The sequence below is a fragment of the Hemitrygon akajei genome, chromosome 1 (genome assembly GCF_048418815.1).
Source record: "Hemitrygon akajei chromosome 1, sHemAka1.3, whole genome shotgun sequence".
NCBI classification, from domain to species: Eukaryota; Metazoa; Chordata; class Chondrichthyes; order Myliobatiformes; family Dasyatidae; genus Hemitrygon; species Hemitrygon akajei.
In genome coordinates this window covers 128405037-128429873 of record NC_133124.1, presented here as the reverse complement: position 1 = coordinate 128429873, position 24837 = coordinate 128405037, and the positions used below count along the sequence as shown (strand labels likewise).

The following is a 24837-nucleotide window of genomic DNA, read 5'->3' as shown; positions in this document are numbered from 1 at the left end:
TGTGAACAGTGTCATCAAAGTGGAGTTTGCAATGACTCATCTGCTGATTTTAGAACTGGCTTATTTATACTATTTTTATTGAAGAAATTATTCAGTGTGCACATGCTTTGTCACTGGGCAAAAAATTACACAGCACAAGATTTTTGTGCACACTGGTCATTACAAATTAGAGAGAACACTGTTACTGAGTGTATGTTCCGATGGCTTTCTGTGTTTCCTTCAATTGCTAATAACAAGAGGGCTTTGAATTCATGGTGAAAGGCCTCGATTGAGTGGATGTGGAGAGGATGTTTCCTATGATGGGAGAGTCTAAGACCAGAGGACACAGCCTCAGAATAGAGGAGCATCCTTTTAAAATAGAGATGAGGAAGAATTTCTTTAGCCAGAGAGAGATGAATCAGTTGAATTCTTTGGCTCAGGCAGCTGTGGAGGCCAGGTCTTTATGTATATTGAAGACAGAGGTTGACAGATTCTTGATTGGTCAGGGCATGAAGGGATGCAGGGAGAAGGCAGGAGATTGGGGATGAGGGGAAAATTGGATCGGCCATGATGAAATGGTGGAGCAGACTCGATGAACCAATTGGCCTAAGTCTGCTCCTTTATCTTATGGTCTTATGGTCATCAGGGTTCCATCAATTGTCTGACAAGTACCATAATTTAATGGACACTCCAACTATGTATAGAGAACAGCAGTTAAAATATTTTACAGATTGCGTAGAAGTATCAATATCCTAAAGGTGACTGTGTTAAAAAAAAATGAATTTTAACCTGCACACCTAAACATCATGTTTACTATCTAATCTGTCATACTATTCATGTCACAATTTCTTATTTTTAGCCACTTCATGCAACCAGTTTAAAAAAGCAGAGAGGTAATTGCTTATTGAACTGATTCTTATCCTTGTGGTCAACACCATAACCTCTCCTGGTTGAAATCCCCCGGCTGATGTAACTTATCCTGCAGCAGATGCACTCTTATTGATGGTCTGATGCCATATGTCAAAGCTAATCACTTGCTGAGTGGAGCTACATTTTTGATAGCTCCTAGCAACAGCAATATACATTGTTGGTGGTCAAAGCACACTGTACACAAAATTCATGCAGAAAATACTGTGGCCTTCAGCTTCAGTTTCTTCCAAAGCTGCATGTAGCTTGCAGCTTTCCAGCCTGAACTTACAGTCTTTCTGCATAACAGCTGATGTAAAGTCAGTTTTCTTAACTGAAGCAATTATTGAAGAGATGCTTAAACATAAGAAATCTGGCAGAGCAGTACCAGAGACAGGGATGGAGGGCACGATGTGAGCCCATAGAGTGGCATGTAGAGATATTGCTGGCCTGCTTGCATTTACCCTATCTATACCCCTCATAATTTTGCTTATCGCTATCAAATTGCTTCTCAATCTTCTATGTTCTGAAGAATACAGTGCTAACCTATTCAAGCTTTCCTTATTGCTCAGATCCTTCAGATCCGACAGCATGCATATAAATTTTCTCTGCATTCCTTCAAACTTGTTTACATCTTTCCTGCAGGTAGGTGATCAAAACTACTGCTCATTGTCCCAAACTTACTGTCTGCTTGGCATTATGGGGCTGCAAAGAAAAGAGCCATCAGAACCATCACAGAGGCTTTTGAGCAAGCCTCCAGATGGGTATGGATCAAGAGATGTGACCTTTGGACCAGGACTGCAGGGTCTGATGAACCTTCGCAGGGTCGCCTGTGCAGGCATGTCTGATGTTGAAAGACCCAAAACACTCGATGACCCCAGGTTAAATGAGAGGTGTTGCAAGTTTAGTCAAAGAGGAAAGGGAAGCATATGCAAGGTTTAGGAAACTAATATTGAACAGGGCTCTTTAGCAATATAAAGGAAACAGGAAATAAACAGACAATCATGGGTTCTGAAAGGGGCCATGAAATTTTCTAGGCAAGTAGGATTTTTATATGCATTAAAAACACGAGAAAAGCTGGGGAACAAATAAGAGAACATCTGCAGATGCTGGAAATCCAAGCAACACACACAAAATTCTGAAACAATACAGCAGGCTGTGCAGCATCTATGGAAAAGAATAAACAGTCGACATTTCAGGGCAAGACCATTCATCAGGACTGGAGAGAAAATATAGGGTGATGGTTGGTCCACTCGAAGACAAAAGTGGAAATTTAGGCCTGAAGCCTGAAGGAGTGGGAAAGGTACCAAAAGAGTTCTTTGCATTAGTATTCATTAAGGAGAAGGATATGGATGATGGCAAGATTAGCAATGGATATGCTGATATTCTAAGTCATTTTAATACCAAGAAGGAGGATTATGGCATGTCTTGAAGAACATTAAGCTGGATCAGTCCTAAGTGTCTGATGAGATTTATTACAGGTTATTAAGAGTGGCAATGGAGGAGACCGCTTGTGGTTTGACAAAGTCCATTTATTTTTTAGCTGCAAGCATGGTCCCAGAGGACTGGAAAATAAGCAATGTTTTTCCATTGTGAAGGGGCAATGGGGATAAGTCAACAAATTATTGGCTGTGAGCCATTCATCAGTGCGAAAGGAAATAGTCCTGTTGAAGGGTCTCAACCTGAAATGTCGACTCTTTATTCTTTTCCACAAATGCTGCCTGTTTTTTTGTGAAGCACAGTTTGTTTTCACACGGAGAGAAGTGTAAGTGCCTGCACTGTGCTACCAGTGCAAGTGTGGTGGAAGCAGATACGAGAGCAGCACTTAACAGACATTTAGATAAACACAAGAGCAGGCAGTGAATGAATGTATACTGTGTACAGGCAGGAAGGATTAGTTCTGTTTGGATTCGCAGTCAGCACAAATATTGTGGGTTGAAGAGCCTGTTCTTGTGTTGTATTGTTCTATGTTGTGTTCCTCAGTATTGCTTACAAAGCATTGTAAAATGCTTGAATTTGTAAAACACATGGGGCTGGAAGAACACTGCAATGTACTTGAACTGCACCACAAGTATTTCCTTTCTGTGCGATAATGGCATCTGCTACACCACAGCGCACAACATGTAAGCAATCTGCTCAAGGTGTTTATTCACACCTGAGTTCATATTCATTGGCAAAGATCAAGGATATAAGCCAAACATAATATAATGTGGTAGTTAGCATTCAGAAATAAATTACAATGCCCAGGGAAGTGACTGTGCATTAAGTCACCACATCAATACTAATTCTGAGCTGCAATGGCTAAATATGTGAAACATATTGCTGACAGTTTGCTTTGTTCCTGAAATTACATTCAATTAGTAACCATTAAGAGCTGAACGCCTTTTGTGTCAATAAAAATTTTCCACATAAATTACATACTTTGTGAAAGTATATAGATTATTTTCCCTTACGATTAGTTATTACTAACATTTGACAAAGCAGTAAACTCCTAGGATATTGAAGGATCAAGGAACAAATTTATTTGCTATCTACACTCAGTAGCCACTTTATTAGATACAAGAGTGTACCAAATACAGTGGCCACTGACGGCATGTTTGTGGTCTTTTGCTGCTGTAGTCCATCCACTTCAAGGCTCAATGTGTTTTGCATTCAGAGATATTCTTCTACACACCACTGTTTTAACATGTTTGAGTTACTGTGGCTTTTTCCAATCAGCTTGAAACAATCTGGCCATTCTACTCTAACCTCCCTCTGGTACTTTTGTTGTGTCCAAGGGAATTTGGCGTGGTTGAGAAATGATTGTGCGGCCTACTGGCAGAGCACAAACATATGATCAGTTCCAATTCTCAACCAACTCGTTGATTAAAGTGTTAAGCAAGATTGAAATCAACAAGGAGGACAGTGGAAAGCCATCGGGTGTTCGGCACTGCCTGTCTCTGTTTGGCTAGTCTTCCTCTCCCTCTTTTTGATTTTGATTGGGGCGGACTGGCTCTGCAGCCTGCTGTCAGTAAGCGACGCAGCACTAGGTTGAACTGAACTGAATTAAGTTGAACATTCCTAGGCTGTTTCAAGGACCCTGCAAATTCATTCTTAATATTTTGTGCGTTATTTGCCCATTTTTTGCTGCTTGCGTAATTTGTTTTATTTTGTTTTGCGCATTAGATAGCCAATGTTTTCTTTGAATGGGTTCCATGGTGTTTCTCTGTTTCTGTCTGCAAGAAGATGAATCTCACGGTTGTATATTGCATACATACTTTGGTAATAAATGTACTTTTTGAATCTTTGAAACCCACCCCTGCTGGAGATTCTGACAGATGGTTAAATCCAATGCATCTTTGCTGCACTCTTCCATATCCATCATTGCAGGATGAGAGAGGGAAAAGAGATGAGCCTGGGAAGGACTAGTTCTGGGTAAAAGGTGAAATTGTACAGTCATATGGCCAGTGTGGAGGCAAGGAGGTGGTCTTCTATTTGCTGAAGACCTCAAGAAGGTTAGCACATTCAGTCAAAATACTAGACAGGTTCATACCAGCAGTTGATACAGTAGGGTATTTGTGGACAGGAGTTTGAGGTGGACCCAGACAGCTAGACAGGCATGCTTGCCCCCACTCTTGTAGCATCCTTAGGAACCAATGAATCCATGGGTTGTGTCGAGATAACCAGGGAATTCCAAGCCCCAGCAGCTGTTCCAGAGATTCAACCAGATAGCAGGAGAGCTGTTCCCAAATGTTAACCTGTAAAATAAGTTGGAGGGGTTCTCTGGAAAGGTGAGCAGAGTCTGACCATCCAAGGCCTTGACATCAATATTTTTTCCCAATTGCTGAGTCGGAATTCTCCACCTTTGAGCCAAAGAGATATCCAAAAGGTTTCCAGCTGCCCCGGAATCAATAAATGCCTGAAACTCATGGGTCTTAGAGCCTCACAACAAGGAATCTGGGAGCATTACACAATAAGGGGAAAATCTTTCCAGTCAGAATCAACCTGTCAAAATTCCCCTTCCTGTAGATGGGTATCTTCTTTTACTGGGCATGTGACATCTTGGGACATTCTTTCTCTGCACTACTCAGTTGCCTGATTATCAATTCAAATGGCCAGATTACTCAGGAAATCCAGGCTGATCTGCTTGTCATACACCATGATCCCATGCCGGATCTCTGTGCTTAGTTCCCGTTGGAAGGCAGTGATGACGGAATGCTCATTCCACCCCATATCAATCAGAAGCATGTGGAACTTTACTGCATAATCCCTCACTGCTCCTCTACCTTGGCACAGACCTAGGAGTCAGTGGCTAGCTTCCTGACTCCATACTGGAAGGTCAATAACTCTCTTGAACTCGAAAACAAATTGTCGAATCAACTGGGCTGCAGGGCAACTTTGTTCCTATGGAGTGTTGAACCGGCTGAGTGGGAGTCTGACTATGTCTGCCTATGTTTTGTGAATCATCACAAAACCAACCAGACTGGGCTTAGAAAGTCACCTCACACTGGGTAATAAAATTCCTGCAGCCATCAAGGTCACCTGAATATTTGCCTGGCGGAGGAAACTCCTTACTGGTCAGGTTGCAGTTACAGGAGTTGAGGCATTAATGGCCTAGGTTGATGAGTCTTTTGAAGAGGAAGATGTGGGAGATGTTGGGAGTGAGACTGTCATGGCTAAAGGCAGCAGAATTGCGGCAAAGTGAGGTGCAATGGCTGTTACCTGATTCTGGCTGTCCGTTGTAAGCTGTGGAACTGTGGCTGGGAGAGCAGTAATCACTACCGCCTGATTCCAGCAGTCTGCGGTGAGCTGCTGAACCATTGCTACATGGGCTGACTCCTGTTCTTCCAGTTGGGACACTACTTGCCATTATGAAAGTACCTGTCACGCTGTGTGAGGCACATTGGCCAATCCAGGCTCTACTGATTTTAGTTTCTTCATCACAACTTTGGGTAGGACTAGTCTTGTCATTCACAGAGCATCTGTCTCACTGCTTGAGTCTCTACTCCCAATGCAGCTCCAACTGACTGTAACTTCACTCTTACCTGGCCAATGAATGTCAGCGCCAAGGTCAGCTGTTCTCTCTCAGCTGCGTCCATTCTCTGTTGTCAAAACTTTCTGACAGGGATATGCAGTTAGAGCCCAAGTGCAGAGGGAGAGACAATGGAATTGATCAATAGTTCACTGACTTATAATCAGAACTGTGCAGAAATAAAGGTAAAACAATAACACTAGCCCAACAGAGCCATTAACTAGAACTGTCAAACTAAAGCTAATGCAAATACAGCAGCTTATCAGTAGTAGCTTAATAATAAACAAGTACTGCTCCTTAACAGTGTTAGTCTAGACAGTAGTCTTCTTTCCCAAAACCAAGATAACAGTAAGCAGAGAGCACTGGCATTGCTCTGCTTTTCGTCAAGTCTCGACACGACTGAAATGAGAGGAGGAGAGTTAAATGTCTCCACAATAAAACACTAATTGTCTGGAACCTGCAGACTCAGAAACATTATTGCTGAGCCCATTCCACAGCCTGCCTGTGGTTGTGACAAAACTAGAGATCTTCAAAAGTGGACTTCATTGTCAGTGACACTTTAAATCTACTGTACACTCAGTGACCACTTCATTAGGTACCTCTTGTGCTTAATCAAGTGACTGCTGAGCGTATGTTCATGGTTTTCTGCTACTGTAGCCCATCCACTTCATGATCCAATGTGTGTGCATTCAAAGATGCTCTCTGCACACCACTGTTGTACCTCATGGTTATTTGCATGACGGTTGGCTTCCTGTGATCTTGACCCTTTTTGCCCAATCTCTTCTGACCTATCTCATTAACAAGGAGTTTCCGTCCATTGATCTTCACTAGATTTTTTTTTTTGCTTCTCATACTACTTTCTGTAAACTCTGGTGACTTTTGTGTGTGAAAATCCCAGGAGATCAGCAGTTTCTGAGATATTCAAACCACCCCATCTGGCACCAACAATCATTCCCTGGTCAAAGTCACTTAGATCACATTTTCTCCCCATTCTGATGTTTGGTTTGAACAACAACTGAACCTCTTGACCATGTCTGCATGCTTTTGTGCATTGCGTTGCTGCCACATGATTGGCTGATTAGATATTGCATTAATGATCAGGTGTAGAGGTCTACCTAATTTAGTGGCCACTGAGTGTATGAAAGGAAATATGTAACATTGTAGCCCCTTTCTCTGATATTGTGCTGCCCATTGGCTGACAAACAGCAGAAGACTTCAGGGATTGTGCTAGGACTGAAGGTGGGGTGTACAGTCTCCCAGGTACAGCATTGTGGATCCAGCACTCAGATTGATCTGCATGTGCAAGAAGAAAGGAAGCAACTTTTAACCAATGAGGCGGATGTAGGATGAGTTTTCCCACAGCACTGCAGCCAAGACACCATCTTCTCAATCTGCCAGAAATGTAATGATATGACAATGTGGTCAAGTTAAGATCATGTCTCCCGGATACAATATTAAGAACTGTACCACCTTAACTGATACAGTCTCAAACACACATTATCCACTCTCAGACAACAGTTTTACATAACACCCTCTACCTCATTCCCCTGGGTCCTGATGACACCGTAGATGTGCATTCAGTGACCACATTAGTAGGTACCTCCTGTGCCTTATAAAGTGGCCATGCAGTGTATGTTCATGGTTTCCTGCTGCAGTAGCCCATCCAATTCAAGGATCAATGGTTTGAGCATTCAGAAATGATCTCCTGTACACTACTATTGAAATGCAAGGTTATTTGAGTTACTGTCTCCTTCCTGTCAGTTTGAAGCAGTCTAGCCATTCTCCTCTACCTCTCTCATTTACAAGGCATTTTTGTCCACAGAGCTGCTGCTCATCGAATGTTTCTTGTTTTTTGCACTGTTCTCTGTAAACTCCAGAGACTGTTGTGCATGAAAATCCTTGGAAATCAGTAGCTTCTGAGATAATCAAACTATCCTATTTTCATCAAACAATCATTCTGTGGTCAAACTCACTTAAAGCACATTTCTTCCCCTTTCTGATGTTTGGTCTGAACAACAACTGACCTTTCGGACCATATCTGTCTGATTTTATGCATTGAGTTGCTGCCACATGATTGGTTGATTCAGTATTTGCATTAACAAGTAGGTGTACAGATGTATCTATTAAAATGGCCACTGAGTATACTTGTGTAACACTCTCACTGTGGCTCATAATAAACCAGGTTCCTTAGCTAGCTCTGGCTAACAGCTACATGACTCAGCATTGCATGGGTAACAGTGAGAAAGTCACCTTCAATAAGCAATAGACATCTAGGGTCAGTATGATTCGGCTTCAACCAAACAGGAAAGTTGGAATGTTCCGATGAGGGAACAGAAACTATGGCGAACACTGTGCAAAAACTGCCCCATACAAAATTATCCTTCACCAGGAAATAAAGGATCTTACACTGGCATAAAATTACATTCAATGTACACACAGTTAATAGAAAAAAGGCCCATTACAGTTAAACCAGTCTAAGTGTGCACATAAACATTGGAGCTCGTTTCTGGATAGCCGGGTGCTTCACTTTAATTACTCACAGCGCTGAATCCACTTCACCAGCTACAGTTCGATCTTCCCCTGCAGATCATTAAGAATGAACTGGCTAACTCAGAAGTATTGGCATTTCCTCCTAGGAACCATTCTCATGCACAAAGCACCTCTTTTATTGGGTCGCTCCGTCATGCGGGGTTCTGCCTATATCTTCCACTGGGATTTTCTCTGCACTTCCTTTTTCTTCCAGCTCCTCCCAACAAAAGGCTAAAACCAACCCACTGTATTCAGGAAATCTGATGCTGCCAAGCTCTCTTGAATGTTCCATGGCATCCCACTGGACAGAATGTTATCAAGACAAACCCAATTGGCTGACACACCATTCCTAAGATGAGCTAACGACTCCTTATCTTAGCAGAAACCAAAATACTGGACTGTGAAGCTTAATGAACAGAACACACTGCATTTTACAGAAAAGCTGCAGAAAATAAACTCTGGACGTCACAACAGTAGCAATACAATAAAACATGTTCTTAACCGGGGCAATACACTTGTAACCCAATAATCATTATTATTACTCCAATAATTCACGGACTCCTTGGGGTTGGTATCTTTGATTTATGAAGCTATATCAAATGATGTATCATCCTCAGCCACGGGAACGCACTGTAGCAAAATACACGCAATGCATTTCACCAGCCTTTTGATATATAACATTTTGCTAATTGAAACATTCTTCATGATTGCATCCCTTTCATAAATCAAGGAACAGCTCGATTCTCTGGGTGATGTTGAAGGGAACTGAGTAAAACAGCTCTAAGCAATTGATGTGCTATAACCCACAAGGCTGTGGGTCAAGTGCTAGGATCTGATTGCTTGTCCGTCTTTGCTTGTGTGCAGTTTTTTTTCATTGATTCTGTTGTGTTTCTTTGTATCTACCATGAATGCCCGCAAGAAAATAAATCTCAGGGTGACATAAACATACCTTGATAATAAATTTACTTTGAAATTTAAATAATTCAGTAAAACTCTTTTCCATTAGTTTAATTGAGTATAGACAGGGAGAGGAAAGGTTGAAAACAACAAAAGCTAACAGCTTCTGAAGGAAACTTCCTTTTGATATAAGCTAGATATAAGCTCTAGCCTGAAAGGAACCTCACTGCTATTAAAGTTGACTATGGTGAAGATTTTTTCCTTAATTAAATAAGATTACTATGTTACAATCTGTATTGTTCTGTAATTTTTGCAATATAACTTTGTATGATTAAAGTAATGCGACAGGCGCATGCCTCTCAGGAGCACAGAGTTTAAACCGTATTGAAAGCTTCAGCCTATCTTTCAAGTTTGTTTCTACAGTGAGCAGCAAGCTGATTTCCTAAGCATCAGAGTCTGTTTCCAGCTTCCTTCGGACTGCATGGTCAAACTTAAGGAGCCAACTACACACAAATAATGATTCCCAGAAATTATTCGTTTTGGGGAGCAACAACCTCACTACCTTAACAGTTCCGAGAATTCCAATCAAATGTTACAGAAAGTGCATTTCCAAAAGCTGAATTATTCAACATGCTTTAATTCTTTGCAATGTAACTAAAGGCTTGTAGATTTAATGATGTTAACGTTTGCAAAGTTCAAAAGTTCAAAGTAAATTTATTATCAAGGTATATATCCATATACTCCCCTGAGATTCTTTTTTTTTACAGGTATTCACAGTAGACAAAGAAATACAATGGAATCAATGAAAAACTACACATAAACACTGACAAACAACTAATGTGCAAAAGAAGGCAAACTGTGCAAATACCAATAAAACAAATAATAATAATAATAATAATAATAATAATAATAATAATAATAATAATAATAATAAATAGTTACTAAATAACACTGAGAACATGAGTTGTAGAGTCCTAGAAAGTGAGTCCATAGGAGCAGAATCGGTGTTGAGGTGAATGAAGTAGTCCACTTTGGTTCAGGAGCCTGATGGTTGAATGGTAATAACTTCCTGAACCTGGCAATGTGGTACCTAAAGCTCTTTTTTGATGTGTCTGTAATTAAAAGTATAAGCATGCATAAAGCATTCTGAAATCTTCCCCTGTCTTTTTGATCATAAAATTCTATTGTGCTCCCACATCTGAGAGTCATGCATGAAAAAGCAAGGCTTAATGGCCACTATTTATAACTTATGACTGGTTGTTATTAGCACTTTAGTGCTGATTAATTGTCCTTCATTTGCATTTGCAATTTTAAATATTTTTAAAATCTATTTTAAATATTCACCTTTTATTTGTTGATAAAAATCTGAGCACGTTTCTTCCACAAGTCATACAACAAGCTTGGAAATACACAGCATTTCAGTTTATCTACCGAACAAAGAGAATAATATGGTTTAGCTGCCATATTTAGACAATAAAGTTTAATAAATACTTAGAAACATTTTAATTGCAGGAGGAAAATCAAGGAACTAGTCTGCAAGGCAGAAGGATTAAAAATGAAGTATCCCGATAACTGTTCATTGATAATTGGTTTATTATTGTCATATATAGAGTCATAGAGCACTTCAGCCCATTTGGTCCATTCTGCCTAGTTCCATCAAACTGCACCTGGACTGCACCCTCCATGCACCTCCCATTCATGTCCCCATCCAAATCTCTTCTATATGTTGAAAACAAACCCACATCGACCACATCCACAGGCAGCTCATTCCACACTCTCACCACCCACTGAGTGAAGAAGTTCTCCCTCATGTTCCTCTTAAACATTTCATCTTTCACCCTTAACCCATGACCTCCAGTTCTAGTCTCACTCAACATCAATGAGAAAGCCTGCTTGCAATGACCCTATCTATAGCACCTCATAATTTTATATACCTCGATCAAGACTTTACTCGTTCACATATGCTCCAGCAATTAAACTCTTAACCGATTCAATCTTTCCCTATGACTCAGCAATATCCTTGTAAATTTACCAAGATAGAGTGAAAAGATTTTGTTGCATGCCATCCAAACAGATCATTCCATGCATAAGTACATCCAGGCGGTACAAAAGAGAATGCAATGCCTGAATATGATGTTACAGTTACAGGGAAAACGCTGTGCAGGTAGACATTAAGGGTCAAGGATCTGATAAGAATAAATTGAGATGATATGTCATTGGTCTCAACTGTTAGTTGTACTTCCCCCTCTACAGATGCAGACTGACTTATTGAGTATTATTGGAATATTTTGATTTTATTTGCATCAGAGACATCCGGAGTGATAAACATTTCTGGATCTTCAGATAAACCAGTGTGAGTTCAGCAGCCTAAACAACGGCATGGAGGGACTGGTTGTCCGCCATACCTGATCACATACCTCTTTGGCTCTTTAGAAGGATGGGACACAGGTCTTATTCAATCATTGCATCCACCCACTATTAACTAGCAAGGATCACTAGCTTGCTTCCAACAGCCGTTCTAAAGCTGTGCACTCTGTGAGAAGCAAATTTATTCAAGAGTCTCCAAAGCATTTCAGAGTGTGCTAAAACACTTTCTATTTCCTTGAATGAATGTAGTTCCAGCAATAATCAAGATAAGACCATAAGACACAGGAGAAGAATTAAGCCAATCGGCCCCTTGAGTCTGCTCCACCATTCAATCATGGCGAATTTATATTCTCTCTGAATACCATTCTCCTGCTTCTCCCCATAATCTTAGACACCCTTACAAATGAAGAACCCCAGGAGAAAGCAGTCGATGTAAACCACCACAAGAAACATCTGTTCCCTCCACTTTATGTGCACTGTGACTTCAGTGTTGACTGCCTTGGGGTCTTGACCTCATTGATGGAGTTGGTAAAAGAGGATGACAGATTCAATGATAGCAGAGGAAGGCTGCAGCAGTGAAGGGTCCCCTTGCCTTGCATTCTATGCCACAGTACCCTGACCCCAACCTGTCAAGGCCTCTGTGGTGGCTCCCCATGCATCAGCCTTCCCAGGTTAAACAAATTCCTGCACAGGCATTTCCCATTAAGGGAATCCACCCAAATATCCTGGATTAAGTCCCATGGTGATCAGCAAAAGGCAAACTGCATGAGATTATGAGGTCTGGAAATCCTTAGTATGTGGAAACTGGATTGGTCACTACAGCAACCTGAGAACCACTGATAGACAAATGCTTAGGAGAACGTCATATTCAATTTGATTCATACTATTGAGTGCCCACCAGATCCTCAGCAGCAACTCAGCAAGGATTGCTCAACAGTCTGGCCCAGACCCAGAGCGTGGGCTAGCCAAAAGGAAAAGGACACCAAGAATAAGAGCAGTGAATTATCATCTTCAAGGCACTCTATATCACATATCAACTGAAATTGGAAATGATTTGCTGTTCCTTTATTTTCTCTGCCATAAAAACATAGAATTCCTTGTCCATTAGCATTGTGGGAGTACCTACACTGCACAGATGCCAGCAACCCATGAAGGTGCCTCACAACTTCCTTCTCATAGGTTCTTAACTCACAACTTTCTCAAACAGTCTTCCTAAAACATTGAGTGTGTGTCTTCACACTCCTGGTACCTCCTCCCCAATAGAAGTAATGAGAAGAAGCATGTTCTGAATAGAGTAGGTACTTAATGACAGATGCTACATTCTTGAGGCATTAACTTTAGAAAATGTCCTCGTCGATGGGGAAGCCAGTGTCCAATGATGGAACTGGCTAAGTTTACAATGCTTTGCAGCATTTTATGGACCTTTGCATTGGCATTTCCATGGGTCACTGTGATAGCAATGAATCACAACCAGGAGGAGAGAGTTTTATAGTTTTTCAAATTTCCAGCAAAGAAACAAAAAGTTTCTGTGATGACATGATCTACACTTAATCACTTTGATTTCTGCACCTTCCTTTTCTGGAACCCCAAAAGAGAGGGAATGAATTCTACCATTTGGGAGAAGGAAGGGATAGCAGATCCTCATGGATTAAGGAGGAAAGCAGTAGCTGTTATTATTACTTTGCATGAAGAGGTATGATGCTGAATCAAAATGGTAAAACAACGGTATACAGGTTCTATTCAGATCAAGTGAAGGAAGAATTTTTAAATCATTATTCTGTGAGAGCCACCAACAATAATCCCCTTACTTTTCTTTATCAGAGAAAGGCACTTTTTCCAACAGGGCACTGCCAGTCTGTGAAGAGGTAGGATGGCACTCTGTGTCAATGCCACATACCTCCCTGGTGCTGGTGCTCTCAACATGATATCATCACATGGACACCAAGGATTCTCTCTCTCCAGCTACATTCCCCATCAAACTGGTCTAGTCCTGGTCCCTTTTGCCCAGATGAGAATAAGATCATGCTCGAAGACTTAAAACTATCCATAGATAATGGTTGCAGATCACAAAACATTTCACTCTAGGCAAGAAGGGAAACAGACAGTAAGAACTAGTTTTGTAAGGATTTAAATTTAAGATTTTAAAGTTATAGGACTTAGCTGTCTCTTCGATGATTTTCAATTATGAAGAGAATGTGAATCCTAAACATGTGGCCACTTTATTGGGTACACCTATAAGCGACTCATTAATGCAAATATCTAATTAGCCAATCATGTGGCAGCAACTTAAAGCATAAAAATGTGCAGACATGGTCAAGAGGTTCAGTTGCTGTTTAGCCCAAACATCAGAATGGGGAAGAAACGTGATCTAAGTGACTTTGACTGTGGAATCATTGTTGGTGCCAGACAAGGTGGTTTGGATACCTCAGAAACTGCTGATCTCCTGGGATATTCGCACACAATAGTCGCTAGTGTTTGCAGAGAATGGTGTGAAAAACAAAAAAAAATCCAGTGCGCAGAAGTTTTGTGGGCAAAAATGGCCAGACTGGTTCAAGCTGACAGGAAGGTGACACTAAATCAAAGTACCACGTTTTGCAGTAGTGGTGTGCATACAGCACCTCTGAATGCACAATGCATTGAACATTGATTTGGATGGGCTATAGCAGCAGAAAACCATGAACGTACACTCAGTGTCCATATTATTTGGTACAGGAGGTATCTAATAAAGTGGCCACTGTGTGTATGTTCCAGCAGTAATGAAGTTTCATTTTCAAATAATTTGTGTAGGTTTGAAAGGAAAAGAAGGAAGAAAAGAATGATGATGATAAGGAAAAGAATAGGAGGAGGAGAAGAAAACAATAGAGAGGAAGAACATAAGAAAGTGGCGTAGATGCAATAAATAGGACAGAAGGAGGGTAAGTCAGAGGATGTGTTTTTACTTGCTTCAATGTCTCTGAAAGCTCACTAGAATCAACACTGGATATTGGCTGAACTTACAAAAGTAATTTTCTTGACTTATTTTCAGCAATCTGTAGCAGTATCAATTTACATCTCAATGCACAAGTTGTTTGTCAACATCATTTATACAAAAGTCTGTCTGCTCAGTGTTTCTACAGCTTACTGAATGGCTTCTATACAACCCTGTTCTCATTGTCTAAATAAACTCTCGAAAGATGAAGTCTCTTTTCCAGTGTCATTTTGAATTACTACTAAGATTGCTCTGGTCTCATGTCTAACCATTGGATCTGCAGGCCGTCAGAATGTGATATTTCCTTCAGCAGTAAAAGCACTGGACAGTTGCAAGCTGCCAACATGTGGTGTGTGAAGGCCATTGCAGTGATAACATTTGACTGAAGTGTGCGGTCTTGGACTTTGCTTCACCTGACTGACTATGGATCGTCATTATACTAATTACTTGTGATGGACAAATTTTCCAGCATTCTTGAATGCCATTTCCATCAACACAGTCATTTAACATGCAAGTTTGAATGTCAGGTCTGCATATGCAATAATTTTGATTGAACTTCTTCACTTACCAGCCCCCACACAAATCTGTCATAGACTGAAAAATTTAAAAAAAACACTAAAATTGCAATACAGCAATACATTCTTTAATAAAACAATCTACTAAGTAATAATCACACCTTGAATATTGTTCATGGCTAAAACCTATAACTTTCAGTTATGCTGACAGCTTTGCAGCAAAGTTGTCTTCTAATTCCCACAAAAATATTTTTAAAAGAGATACCTTCTGCCTCATGTGATTCCAGTTCAGTTGCCATCAGTAATGTTTTTAATCTTACATATCTTTTTGGTTTGGACTCTTACCAGGTTACCATCTTTTACTTTACACATTTGCCTTGCAGCACCTAGGATCACCCATGGGTGTTCAAGTCCCACTGCAGACTTTGTACGTTCCCCCTAAGACTTTGTGCATTTCTTCCAGGCGCCCCGGTTCTCTCTCATGTTAAAAAGATGGTTAGGGTTAGTAAGTTGTGGACATGTTATGTTGGCACTGGAAGTGTGATGACACTTGGAAGCTGTCAAGCACAATTTTCGCTGATTTGATTTGACACAAAGGATGCATTTCATTGCATGTTTTGATATACACATGACAAATTAATCCAATCTTTTTTGATCATCTTGTTAAACCACTAAGTTATTGCCCCGTTTATAGACTGTGTCCATCTGTTTAAGCCAGTAAATTTTTCTTCTGTTCAGTCAAACATCCACGATGCAGCAGCCATTGTAGACATGTTATCTTTTACCTATTCAGCAATACGTGGTCAACTCGTGTTCTCATCAGACAATTGATTAATCAACATAATCATCCTGTTTGCTGGCTGTATGTGTGATAACTTTGTGAAATGAGTTTTTGTGTGAATGGTCTCAGAAAATGCTGATAAAAATCAATGTTGGTGCTGCAAGCACACCTTTGTGAGAGTAACTAATACGTGTTAATATATCTGAAGGGAAGTTTCAGTCCTTGCCTTTGATATGTAAAACTTTCAGAATCTATTCAGACATTACACAGAGGTTCAAAACACAATGGATTCTGGAGATGCTGGAAATCCAGAGCAACACACACAAAATGTTGGAGGAACACAGCAGGTCAGGCAGCATCTATAGAGGGGAATAAAGAATCAACATTTCAGGCTGAGGCCCTTCACCAGGGCAAACCGATCACAGAGAGAGTTGGAGGTAGCTCCTTGTGGAGTTTACACGCCAGTTTTAAAAAGTGAGCAGGGCCTGTGAGGACTTTTCTGCCAAGCAGGAGATCTCAGAGTGAGTTCCAGATATTGGGAAGTACTTTCCTTCTCATCTGAAACATCAACCAATTGGAAGTGAAAATGTAACAATCCTTGATGAGAAGTGATATTCCACTCAAAAGACATTGAGAAGGAATATTTTGACAACAGGAAGTTCACAGATGTTGAGAAATTTCTCCTCTTTTTAATCGGGCATACAATTAGTTTTAATCACACTTTATTTCAATCATGCTAAAGAGATTGTTTTCATAATGGATGGAAAGTGCAGAGGAGGGGCTATAGGATTGCTTTAAGTTGCTGGTCTAGGCCATGTTCAAAGACCAATCAGAGAACATGATTGAATAAACCATGCTTGTCATGGACTTTAGAAAGACACAATGTGGATGATTTGTGTCCTCACAAGATGGTTCAAATTCTTCTCCAACCAGAGCCCTGGATCAACTACGAGATTCACAATGTGCTGAGGGCCAAATTGGTGTTGTTCAGGACTAGTGATCCAGGAAAGTACAAGGCGTGATCTCTGGAAAACCATCTGAGATGAAAAGTGGAATCAAAGAAGGATGTGTGACAGCTGTGTCAGGGCTTGAATGCCTTCTCCTCCTAGAAAACAAAACAAACAACATAGGTGACAACAAGCTTCTGGTAATAGTTCACAAGGCACAGGTTAGATATGTCTGCCAGAGGAAGAGGTTCTCAAATGGCAAGGGTAGGAAACTGTGCCTGATAAAGGAAGTTAATGACTGCATAAAAGCCAAGGAAAGGGCATTTAAGGTTGCAAAAGTGAGAGGGAAGCTGGATGATTGGGAGGCTTTTAAATTCCAACAAAAGGCAACTAAGAAGCTATAAGAGGGGAAAAGATGAAATATGAGGGCAGACTTGCCAATAATATAAAGCAGGATACCAATAGATTTTTCAGTTATATGAACAGTAAAAGGAAGGTGAGAGGTGATATTGGACTACTGGAAAATGATGTTGGTGGAGTAGTAATGGGGGGGGGGAAGAAATAGCAGATGAATTTATTGGGTACTTTGCATCATTCTTCACTGTCAAACACACTAGCAGTGTTCCAGAGGTCCATGAGTGTCAGGGAGCAGGAGTCAGTGCCATTACAATTCAAAGGAAAAGGGGCCAGGCAAAGTAAAAGTCTTAAGGTGGATGAAGCACATGGGCCAGATGGACTACATCCCAGAGTACCGAGAGAGGTTGCTGAAGGGATAACAGCTGCATTGACCATGACCTTTTAAGAATCACTTGACTCTGGCATGGTTCCTGGAGGGCTGGAAGATTGCAAATGTCACTCCACTCTTTAAGAAAGGCAGAAGGCAAAAGAAAGCAAATTATAGGCCAGTTAGACAGACCTCTGGGGTTGGGAAAGTGTTGGAGTCTATTATTAAAGCTGATGTTTTGAGGTACTTGGAGACTAATAATAAAATATGTCAAAGTCGGCATGGTTTCTGTAAAGGGAAATCTTGGCTGACAAATATGTTAGATTCTTCAAGGAAGTATCAAGCAGCGTGGACAAAGCAGAGGCAGTGGATGTCACTTGTTTGGTTTTTAAGAAGGTGTTTGATAAGATGCCACATATGAGGCTACTTAACAAGATAAAATCCTATAGTGTTATAGGATAGATTCTGGCATGAATAGGAGAATGGTTGATAGGCAGGAGGCAGTGAGTGGGAATAAACAGAACCTTTTTCAGTTGACTGCCAGAGACTAGTGGTTTTCCTCAGGGGTCAGAATTGGGACCGTTGCTTTCCACACTGTTGGTCAATGAGTTAGATAATAGAATTATGGATTTGTGGCAAAATTTGAGGATGATACAAAGACAAGTTGAGGAGTAGGTAGTTCTAAGAAAGCAATGTGATTGCAGCAGAATTTAGGCCATTTGGAAGAATGGGCAAAAAAGAGATGGAATACAGAGTTGGCAAAGGTATGATAATCCACTTGGGTAAAAAGGACAATAGTGGAGACTATTATCTAAATGGAGAGATAATTCAAACATCAGAGATGCAAAGGGACTTAGTAGTCCTTGTACAAGACTCCCAGAAGGTTAATTTACTGTTATGGTCCGGTCCGAAGACCGCGTTCCGGGTCTTGATCTAGTCCATGTACTCCGGACTCCGGGTCTTGCAGCTGTCCCTCCTGTCACCCTTAAGCCAAATAGTATCATCTTGGCTTAAGAAGGTGCACCTGTTGCCTATCAGATGGCAGGTGGATATAAGGGTCTCTGGGACCAAGCCTAGTTGGGGCTGGCTGGACTGACTCGTTGAGGGAAAGAAGTAGGAATTGATGGGAGGGGTTGCCTGGGTCTGGTAATGCTAGACAAGATGAGAGGAGGGGCTGAGGGAAAGAGAGTGGAGGAGTGGGATAGGGATTTGGGATCAGAGGTAGGCAGCTGGGGAGAAATGGATTATTGTGAAGGGAGAAATAAAGGGAATAAGGAGATAGTGAGGGGATGGATGAATGAAAACTGAGACAAAGGGAATAAAAGAATAAGAAATGAGAGTGGAGAGAGTTTTGAAAGTGAGGAAGATGAACAAGTTCAGAGAGGAGGTGTTGTCATAATTAGGTTTAATGAGGTGTAAGGACACATGAAGAAAATTAACCTGTTTGTGCTAACAACAACTCTGGCAAATAAGATAAGGGAAATAGTATTTGCAAAAGTCCTTAATGATGGCAATCTATTGGTAGGATGTGTGAATGAGGAACAACTTGAGAAAGCACTCAAGCTAAAAGAGATAGGAAAATGCAAGGTGGAATATACAGGGAGGGTGGGAGCACAAAATGATGGTTGTAAAGGAGTGATCACGGGTGTACCAATGAGTATAAACATGGAGGAGTTGAAGAGGAATAGCAAAGGGGGGAAAGTAATTAATGTTCTAAGACTGAAAACAACAAAAGAGGGAATGAAAAAGGAAAGTCAAACAGTATTGATTGAATTTGAAGAAGAAAGAGTTCCAAGGAAAGTGTTCCTGGGTTTCATGAGTTACCCAGTAAGGGTATATGTGCCAAAGCCATTGAGGTGCTATAATAGTCAAAGGTTTGGACACATAGCTCAAAACTGTAAAAGGCAGAGGAGATGTGCTAGATGTGGGGGTGATCATGAATATGGAAAGTGCGGAACAGGAGTGCAACCAAAATGCTGTAATTGTGGAGGAGCTCATAATGTGGTGTATAGTGGGTGTGAGGTTATGAGACGGGAGAATAAAATTCAAGAAATAAGAGTGAAAAGAAAGATCACTTATGCAGAAGCTGTAAGAATGTCAAGAGAACAGAATAATGCTCCTAATGACCAGAGAGCAATAGGGATGCAAGAGATGCAGCGAAGAGTAAATGACAGGATTTATGGGGGGGGGGGAAGCTCTCATAACATTCATTGCAGAAGTCATTAATAGTATGGCAGAGGTAAAGTCAAAAAGTGACAAAATTCAGCTGGTGGTCAAAGCAGCAGTAAACCATTTAGGGTTAGTAGGACTGACATGGGAAGAAGTGAGGGAGAACCTCACTAATCAGTCAAGCCAGGAAGTGTCATAGGTTAGTTAGTACTCATTATGGTGATTCTATTGCAATGGAATGCAAGGAGTTTACTGGCCAATGGCCAGGAATTTAAGCACTTTATTAAGGAAATGGTTGTAAAACCGGTTGTAGTGTGTATTCAGGAAACTTGGTTGAAACCAGCTTTAGACTTTGTGGTACATGGGTATACAATGATAAGGAAAGATAGAAATCTAGGGAGAGGAGGAGGTTGTGCTATGTTAATCAAGCAAAGAATACCGTATAGAGTACTGGAAAAAGGAGATGATCAGGAATACATAGTGGTGGAAATATGGGAGAGAGGGGAGGGAGTGGTTATAATTAACTATTACATTCCATGTAAAAGGTTGGATTTGGACAGCCTACTAAGGATACAAGGACAAAATAGACATAAAATAGTGTGGTGTGCCTATTTCAATGCTCACAGCACAATATGGGGGGATCTGATTACAGATTCAAATGGAACGGTAATTGAAGATTTGATGGAAGAAAGGGATTTGGTGTGTATGAATGATGGTAGAGGAACAAGGATAAACATAACAGGAACTGAGTCGGTATTAGATATTACGTTAGTGTCTAATGTCTTGGCTGGCATCAGTAACTGGGGAGTTTGGACTGCTTCAACAGTAGGCAGTGATCACTACCCAGTTTTATGTTCAGTGGGTGAAAGAGTTGAAATAAGACCAAGTGGGGGAGTCCCAAAGTGGGTGTTTGGAAAAGCAGATTGGGGTAAGTTCCAGAAGTTAAGTGAAGAAGTATTGAGAAAGATTGACATTTCTGGAGATATAGATGAATTAAACAGTCAGGTGACTTCAATTATTATGGCAGCAGAAGGATCTATACCCAGGAGTAAAAATAAGATGAATAGGAAAAATAGTGCCATGGTGGACAGAGGAATGTTGTCAGGCTGTAAAAAAACAGAAATAGAGCATTCAGGTTAGTTAAAAGAACCCATAATATGCAGCATTTGATTCAATATAAGAAGGCACAGGCAGTGGTGAGAAGAACTATATGTCAAGCTAAAAGAGCAAGTTGGAGGAGTTTTTGCAACAAAATAGGAAGAACAACGCCTGTGAGAGAGGTATGGGGAATGATTAAGAGGATGGGGGGAGATAGAAGGGATTGGGAGTATCCAGTAATGATATCTGAGGAGGAAATAGCAGGGATAAGGCTGAGATCATGGCCAGGTCATTTGTAAAGATACATAGTTCAGAAAATTCTTCTGAAGAAGGGAGAAGGAGAAGGGAAAGAACAATGAGTCAATACCCAGGTGTGTTAAACAGGAGGAAAGAAACAGATGATATAATTGATGATCCATTTACTTTGGCAGAAATGGTGAGAGCAATAAAGAGATCGAGACCAACCTCCCCAGGGAAAGATCTAATATGCTATGTTATGCTAAAAAAATATAGTAGAAGGAGCGCTCTTGAAGTTACTGCATTTTTATAACAGAGTGTGGGAGGAGGGAAGATTACCAAGTGCACGGAAAGAAGCAGTAGTAATTCCAATAAGGAAACCTGGCAAGGATCTGTCAAAACCCACTAGCTACAGGCCAATGGCAGTAACATCAAATATATGTAAGGTGATGGAAAGGATGATAACTGAAAGGTTATCGTATGATCTTGAGAAGAGAGGAATGCTGGCAAGTTATCAGAGTGGTTTTAGGAAGGAAAGGAATTCCATGGACTCAGTGATAAGGTTAGAGACTGAAATAAGAAAGGCCCAGGCAAATAAAGAATCAGTAGTTGCAGTGTTTTTTGACATTGAAAAAGCCTATGATATGATGTGGAAGGAAGGATTATTAATTAAACTGCACAAGATGGGGGTTGGGGGGAGTTTTTAATTGGATTAAATATTTTTTGTTTGGTAGAAAAATTCAAGTTCGGATTGGATCAGAATTATCAAAATAGTACATAGTGGGAAATGGCACACCTCACACCTCAGGGTAGTGTGATTAGCCCATTACTTTCCATTGTTATGATCAATGATGTCTTCACAAAGGTACCAGTGGATATAGGTAGGTCACTGTTTGTGGATGATGGGACCTTGTGGAAAAGAGGCAGGAACATGGAGCATATAATCAGGAAACTACAAGGAGCAATTGATGAAGTGGTAGAGTGGGGTTATGATTGGGGATGTAGATTTTCAGTGGAAAAAACTCAAACTGTATTTTTCACTAGGAAAAGAATTGAAGTAGGGAAGAAGTTAAGGATGTATGGGATTGAATTAGAAAGAGTTGGATCATTTAATTTTCTGGGAGTTATATTTGATTCACGATTAACATGGGCAGACCATATCAGGAAAGCTGAGGAGAAATGTAAAAAAGTAATAAACGTGATGAGATGTTTGACTGGTAAGGAATGGGGAGCAAGTTGTTCAGCGTTGAAGAGAATGTACATGGCTTTAGTAAGACCTGTGTTGGATAATGGAAGTGTAGCATATGGATCAGCAGCTAGGTCTCTTATAAGGAAACTGGATGTGATTCAGGCTCAGGTTTTGAGAGTGTGCAGTGGGGCTTTTAAAACATCACCAGTATCAGCCCAGCAGGTAGAAATGGGAATAATGCCTTTGGAATTAAGAAGGATGAAATTGATGGCAAACTGCTGGGTTAATTTGCAGGGACACAATGATTCTCACCTTGCTAAAGGAATGTTGCAGGAGTCCTGGGAAAATGGGAGGTTTCAGAGGGAAAACTTTAGTCGGGTAGGGAATGATATTGCTAGATCATGTGGAGTGTTTGATCTAAGGATAAGTCCTTCAGTATTTTATCCAGTTGTAGCTCCATGGAAGCAGGTATGGCCTGACATTGACTGGCATTTGTTAGAGGTAAAAAGGAAAGAAAAGTATAAAACTGATTTGGTAAGTGCATTTAACTGTCATGTGATGGAAAAGTATAGTGATTATACTCAGGTCTATACAGATGGTGCTAAGGAAACTGAGACAGGAGTGACAGGGTTTGGGGTGGCTATACCAGCAAAAGCAATTGCAATCAGCAGAAGAACATCTGATAAGTTAGCGGTGTATACAGTGGAGATGATGGCAGTGTTGGTTGCGTTGTGTTGGGTGGAGAAAGCTAGACTAGTCTGAGTGTTGATATGCTCAGATTCATCTTCAGTACTAGCAAGTTTAAGGTCTTCTCACTCAAACAGCCAGCAAGATGTACTTCATGAAGTCCTTCAGTCAGTCACAAGAGTTGCAAATCAGGGAGGTCAGGTTAAATTTCTATGGGTTCCAGCTCATGTCGGGGTGAAGGGCAATGAAAGGGTGGATGAGTTGGCAAAGAGGGCAATAAAGAAAGAAAATATAGAAGTACACATTAAGTGTAAAATCTGGGAAAAATTAACCAAATGTGGCAAGAAAGATGGGACAGGGAGGGGAAAGGGAGGCATTTATATCAAATACAAAAAAGTTTTGCAGGTATTAGGGTAGGTAGTAGATACAGAAGAGAGGAAATTGTGTGGACTAGGTTAAGGCTGGGGCACTCTGCACTAAACCAAACATTGAAATTGATAGGGAAACACCAGACAGGATTGTGTGCAGAATGTCAGGAAGAGGAGTCAGTATAACATGTAGTTCTGACTTGCAGGAAGTATGGGATACAGAGAGAGATGATGAGAATTAATCTAAGGGAATTGGGGGTGCAGGAATTCACATTAAAAGGGTTGCTGGGCATGGGTGAGAAAACACAGGTCAGGGTATTTTTAGCTTTCTTAAGGGGTACAGGATTTTTTTATAGGATATGATGGATAAACAGGAATAGGGTACTAGGATGGCCAAAGATGGAAGCATAAGGTGTAGGTTAGGGTATGTGTGTGTGTGCGATTGGGTGAAGGGATTTAGAATATGAGTCTATTGCATACTCCAGAGCAGAAGGTGGTGGTAATGCACCATTAAGCTGGGTCCCAACCGCTGTAAAACAAGACAGAGAGGGAGAGGGAGAGCGCGCGCCTAGTTGGGGGGTTGTCCTGCTCTGAACCTGTTTTGTCCTGGTTGCCTTGTATGAGCTGGTTTTACCACAGATGAAGATGATTGGACAGCAGAATGGGTGAGACCCTGCAAGTGCAGGGGCTCTACTAAATGGGTTCATCACGTTTGTCTACAATGATGGGTAGATGAGAAGTAAAGGGCAACAGTACAGCCAGAGTGGCATGTCTACAGTGCAATGCTGAATATTTAACTGTCTTTACAAAACTAGGTCCTGTTGTTTATGTACTGGATCTCAAAAGCATGCCCATTTGCAGCAGCTGGAATCTATCGACTGGACTGTGGTCACCTATGGAGCTGTGACTGTTATGCAGGTTGTAGGACATAAAGAAGGCCTAGATCTCATGGAGAGAGCTGACCCACTATTCCTCCTGATTGGACTTCCAACCATTCTAGTTATGCTTATTTTGGGCAAGATGATTTGTTGGGAAGACTATGTTCTGAGACTCTGATGAAAATACTCCAATAAGTTGCAGATTTTAAATAGTATATTTCCAGGAATAGGTTGTCCAGTTCCTTGTGTTCCAGCTGAGGCCAGCCCTAGAGACCCTCCTTAGTTGCCTGGAGGCTCCCTCTGCAGGGGGGTACTGTTATGGTCCGGTCTGGAGCCTGCATTCTGGGTCTTGATCTGGTCTGTGGACTCTGGGTCTTGCAGCTGTCCCTCCTGTCACCCTTAAGCCAAATAGGATCATCTTGGCTTAAGAAGGTGTACCTGTTGCCTATCAGCTGGCAGGTGAATATAAGGGACTCTGGGACTGAGCCTAGTTGGGGGGTTGTCCTGCTCTGAACCTGTTTTGTCCTGTTCGCTGGTTGTCTTGTATGAGTTGGTTTGCCATGTTCCAAGGTATTTTGTCCAATTGG

General features: G+C 41.0%; 1 pseudogene; it reads left to right on the top strand.

Annotated features, from left to right (window-relative positions):
* LOC140716818 (E3 ubiquitin-protein ligase MARCHF5-like) overlaps positions 1–24533 on the top strand; it is an 80518-nt pseudogene extending 55985 nt beyond the window's left edge.
* Positions 24534–24837: the final 304 nt, after the last annotated feature.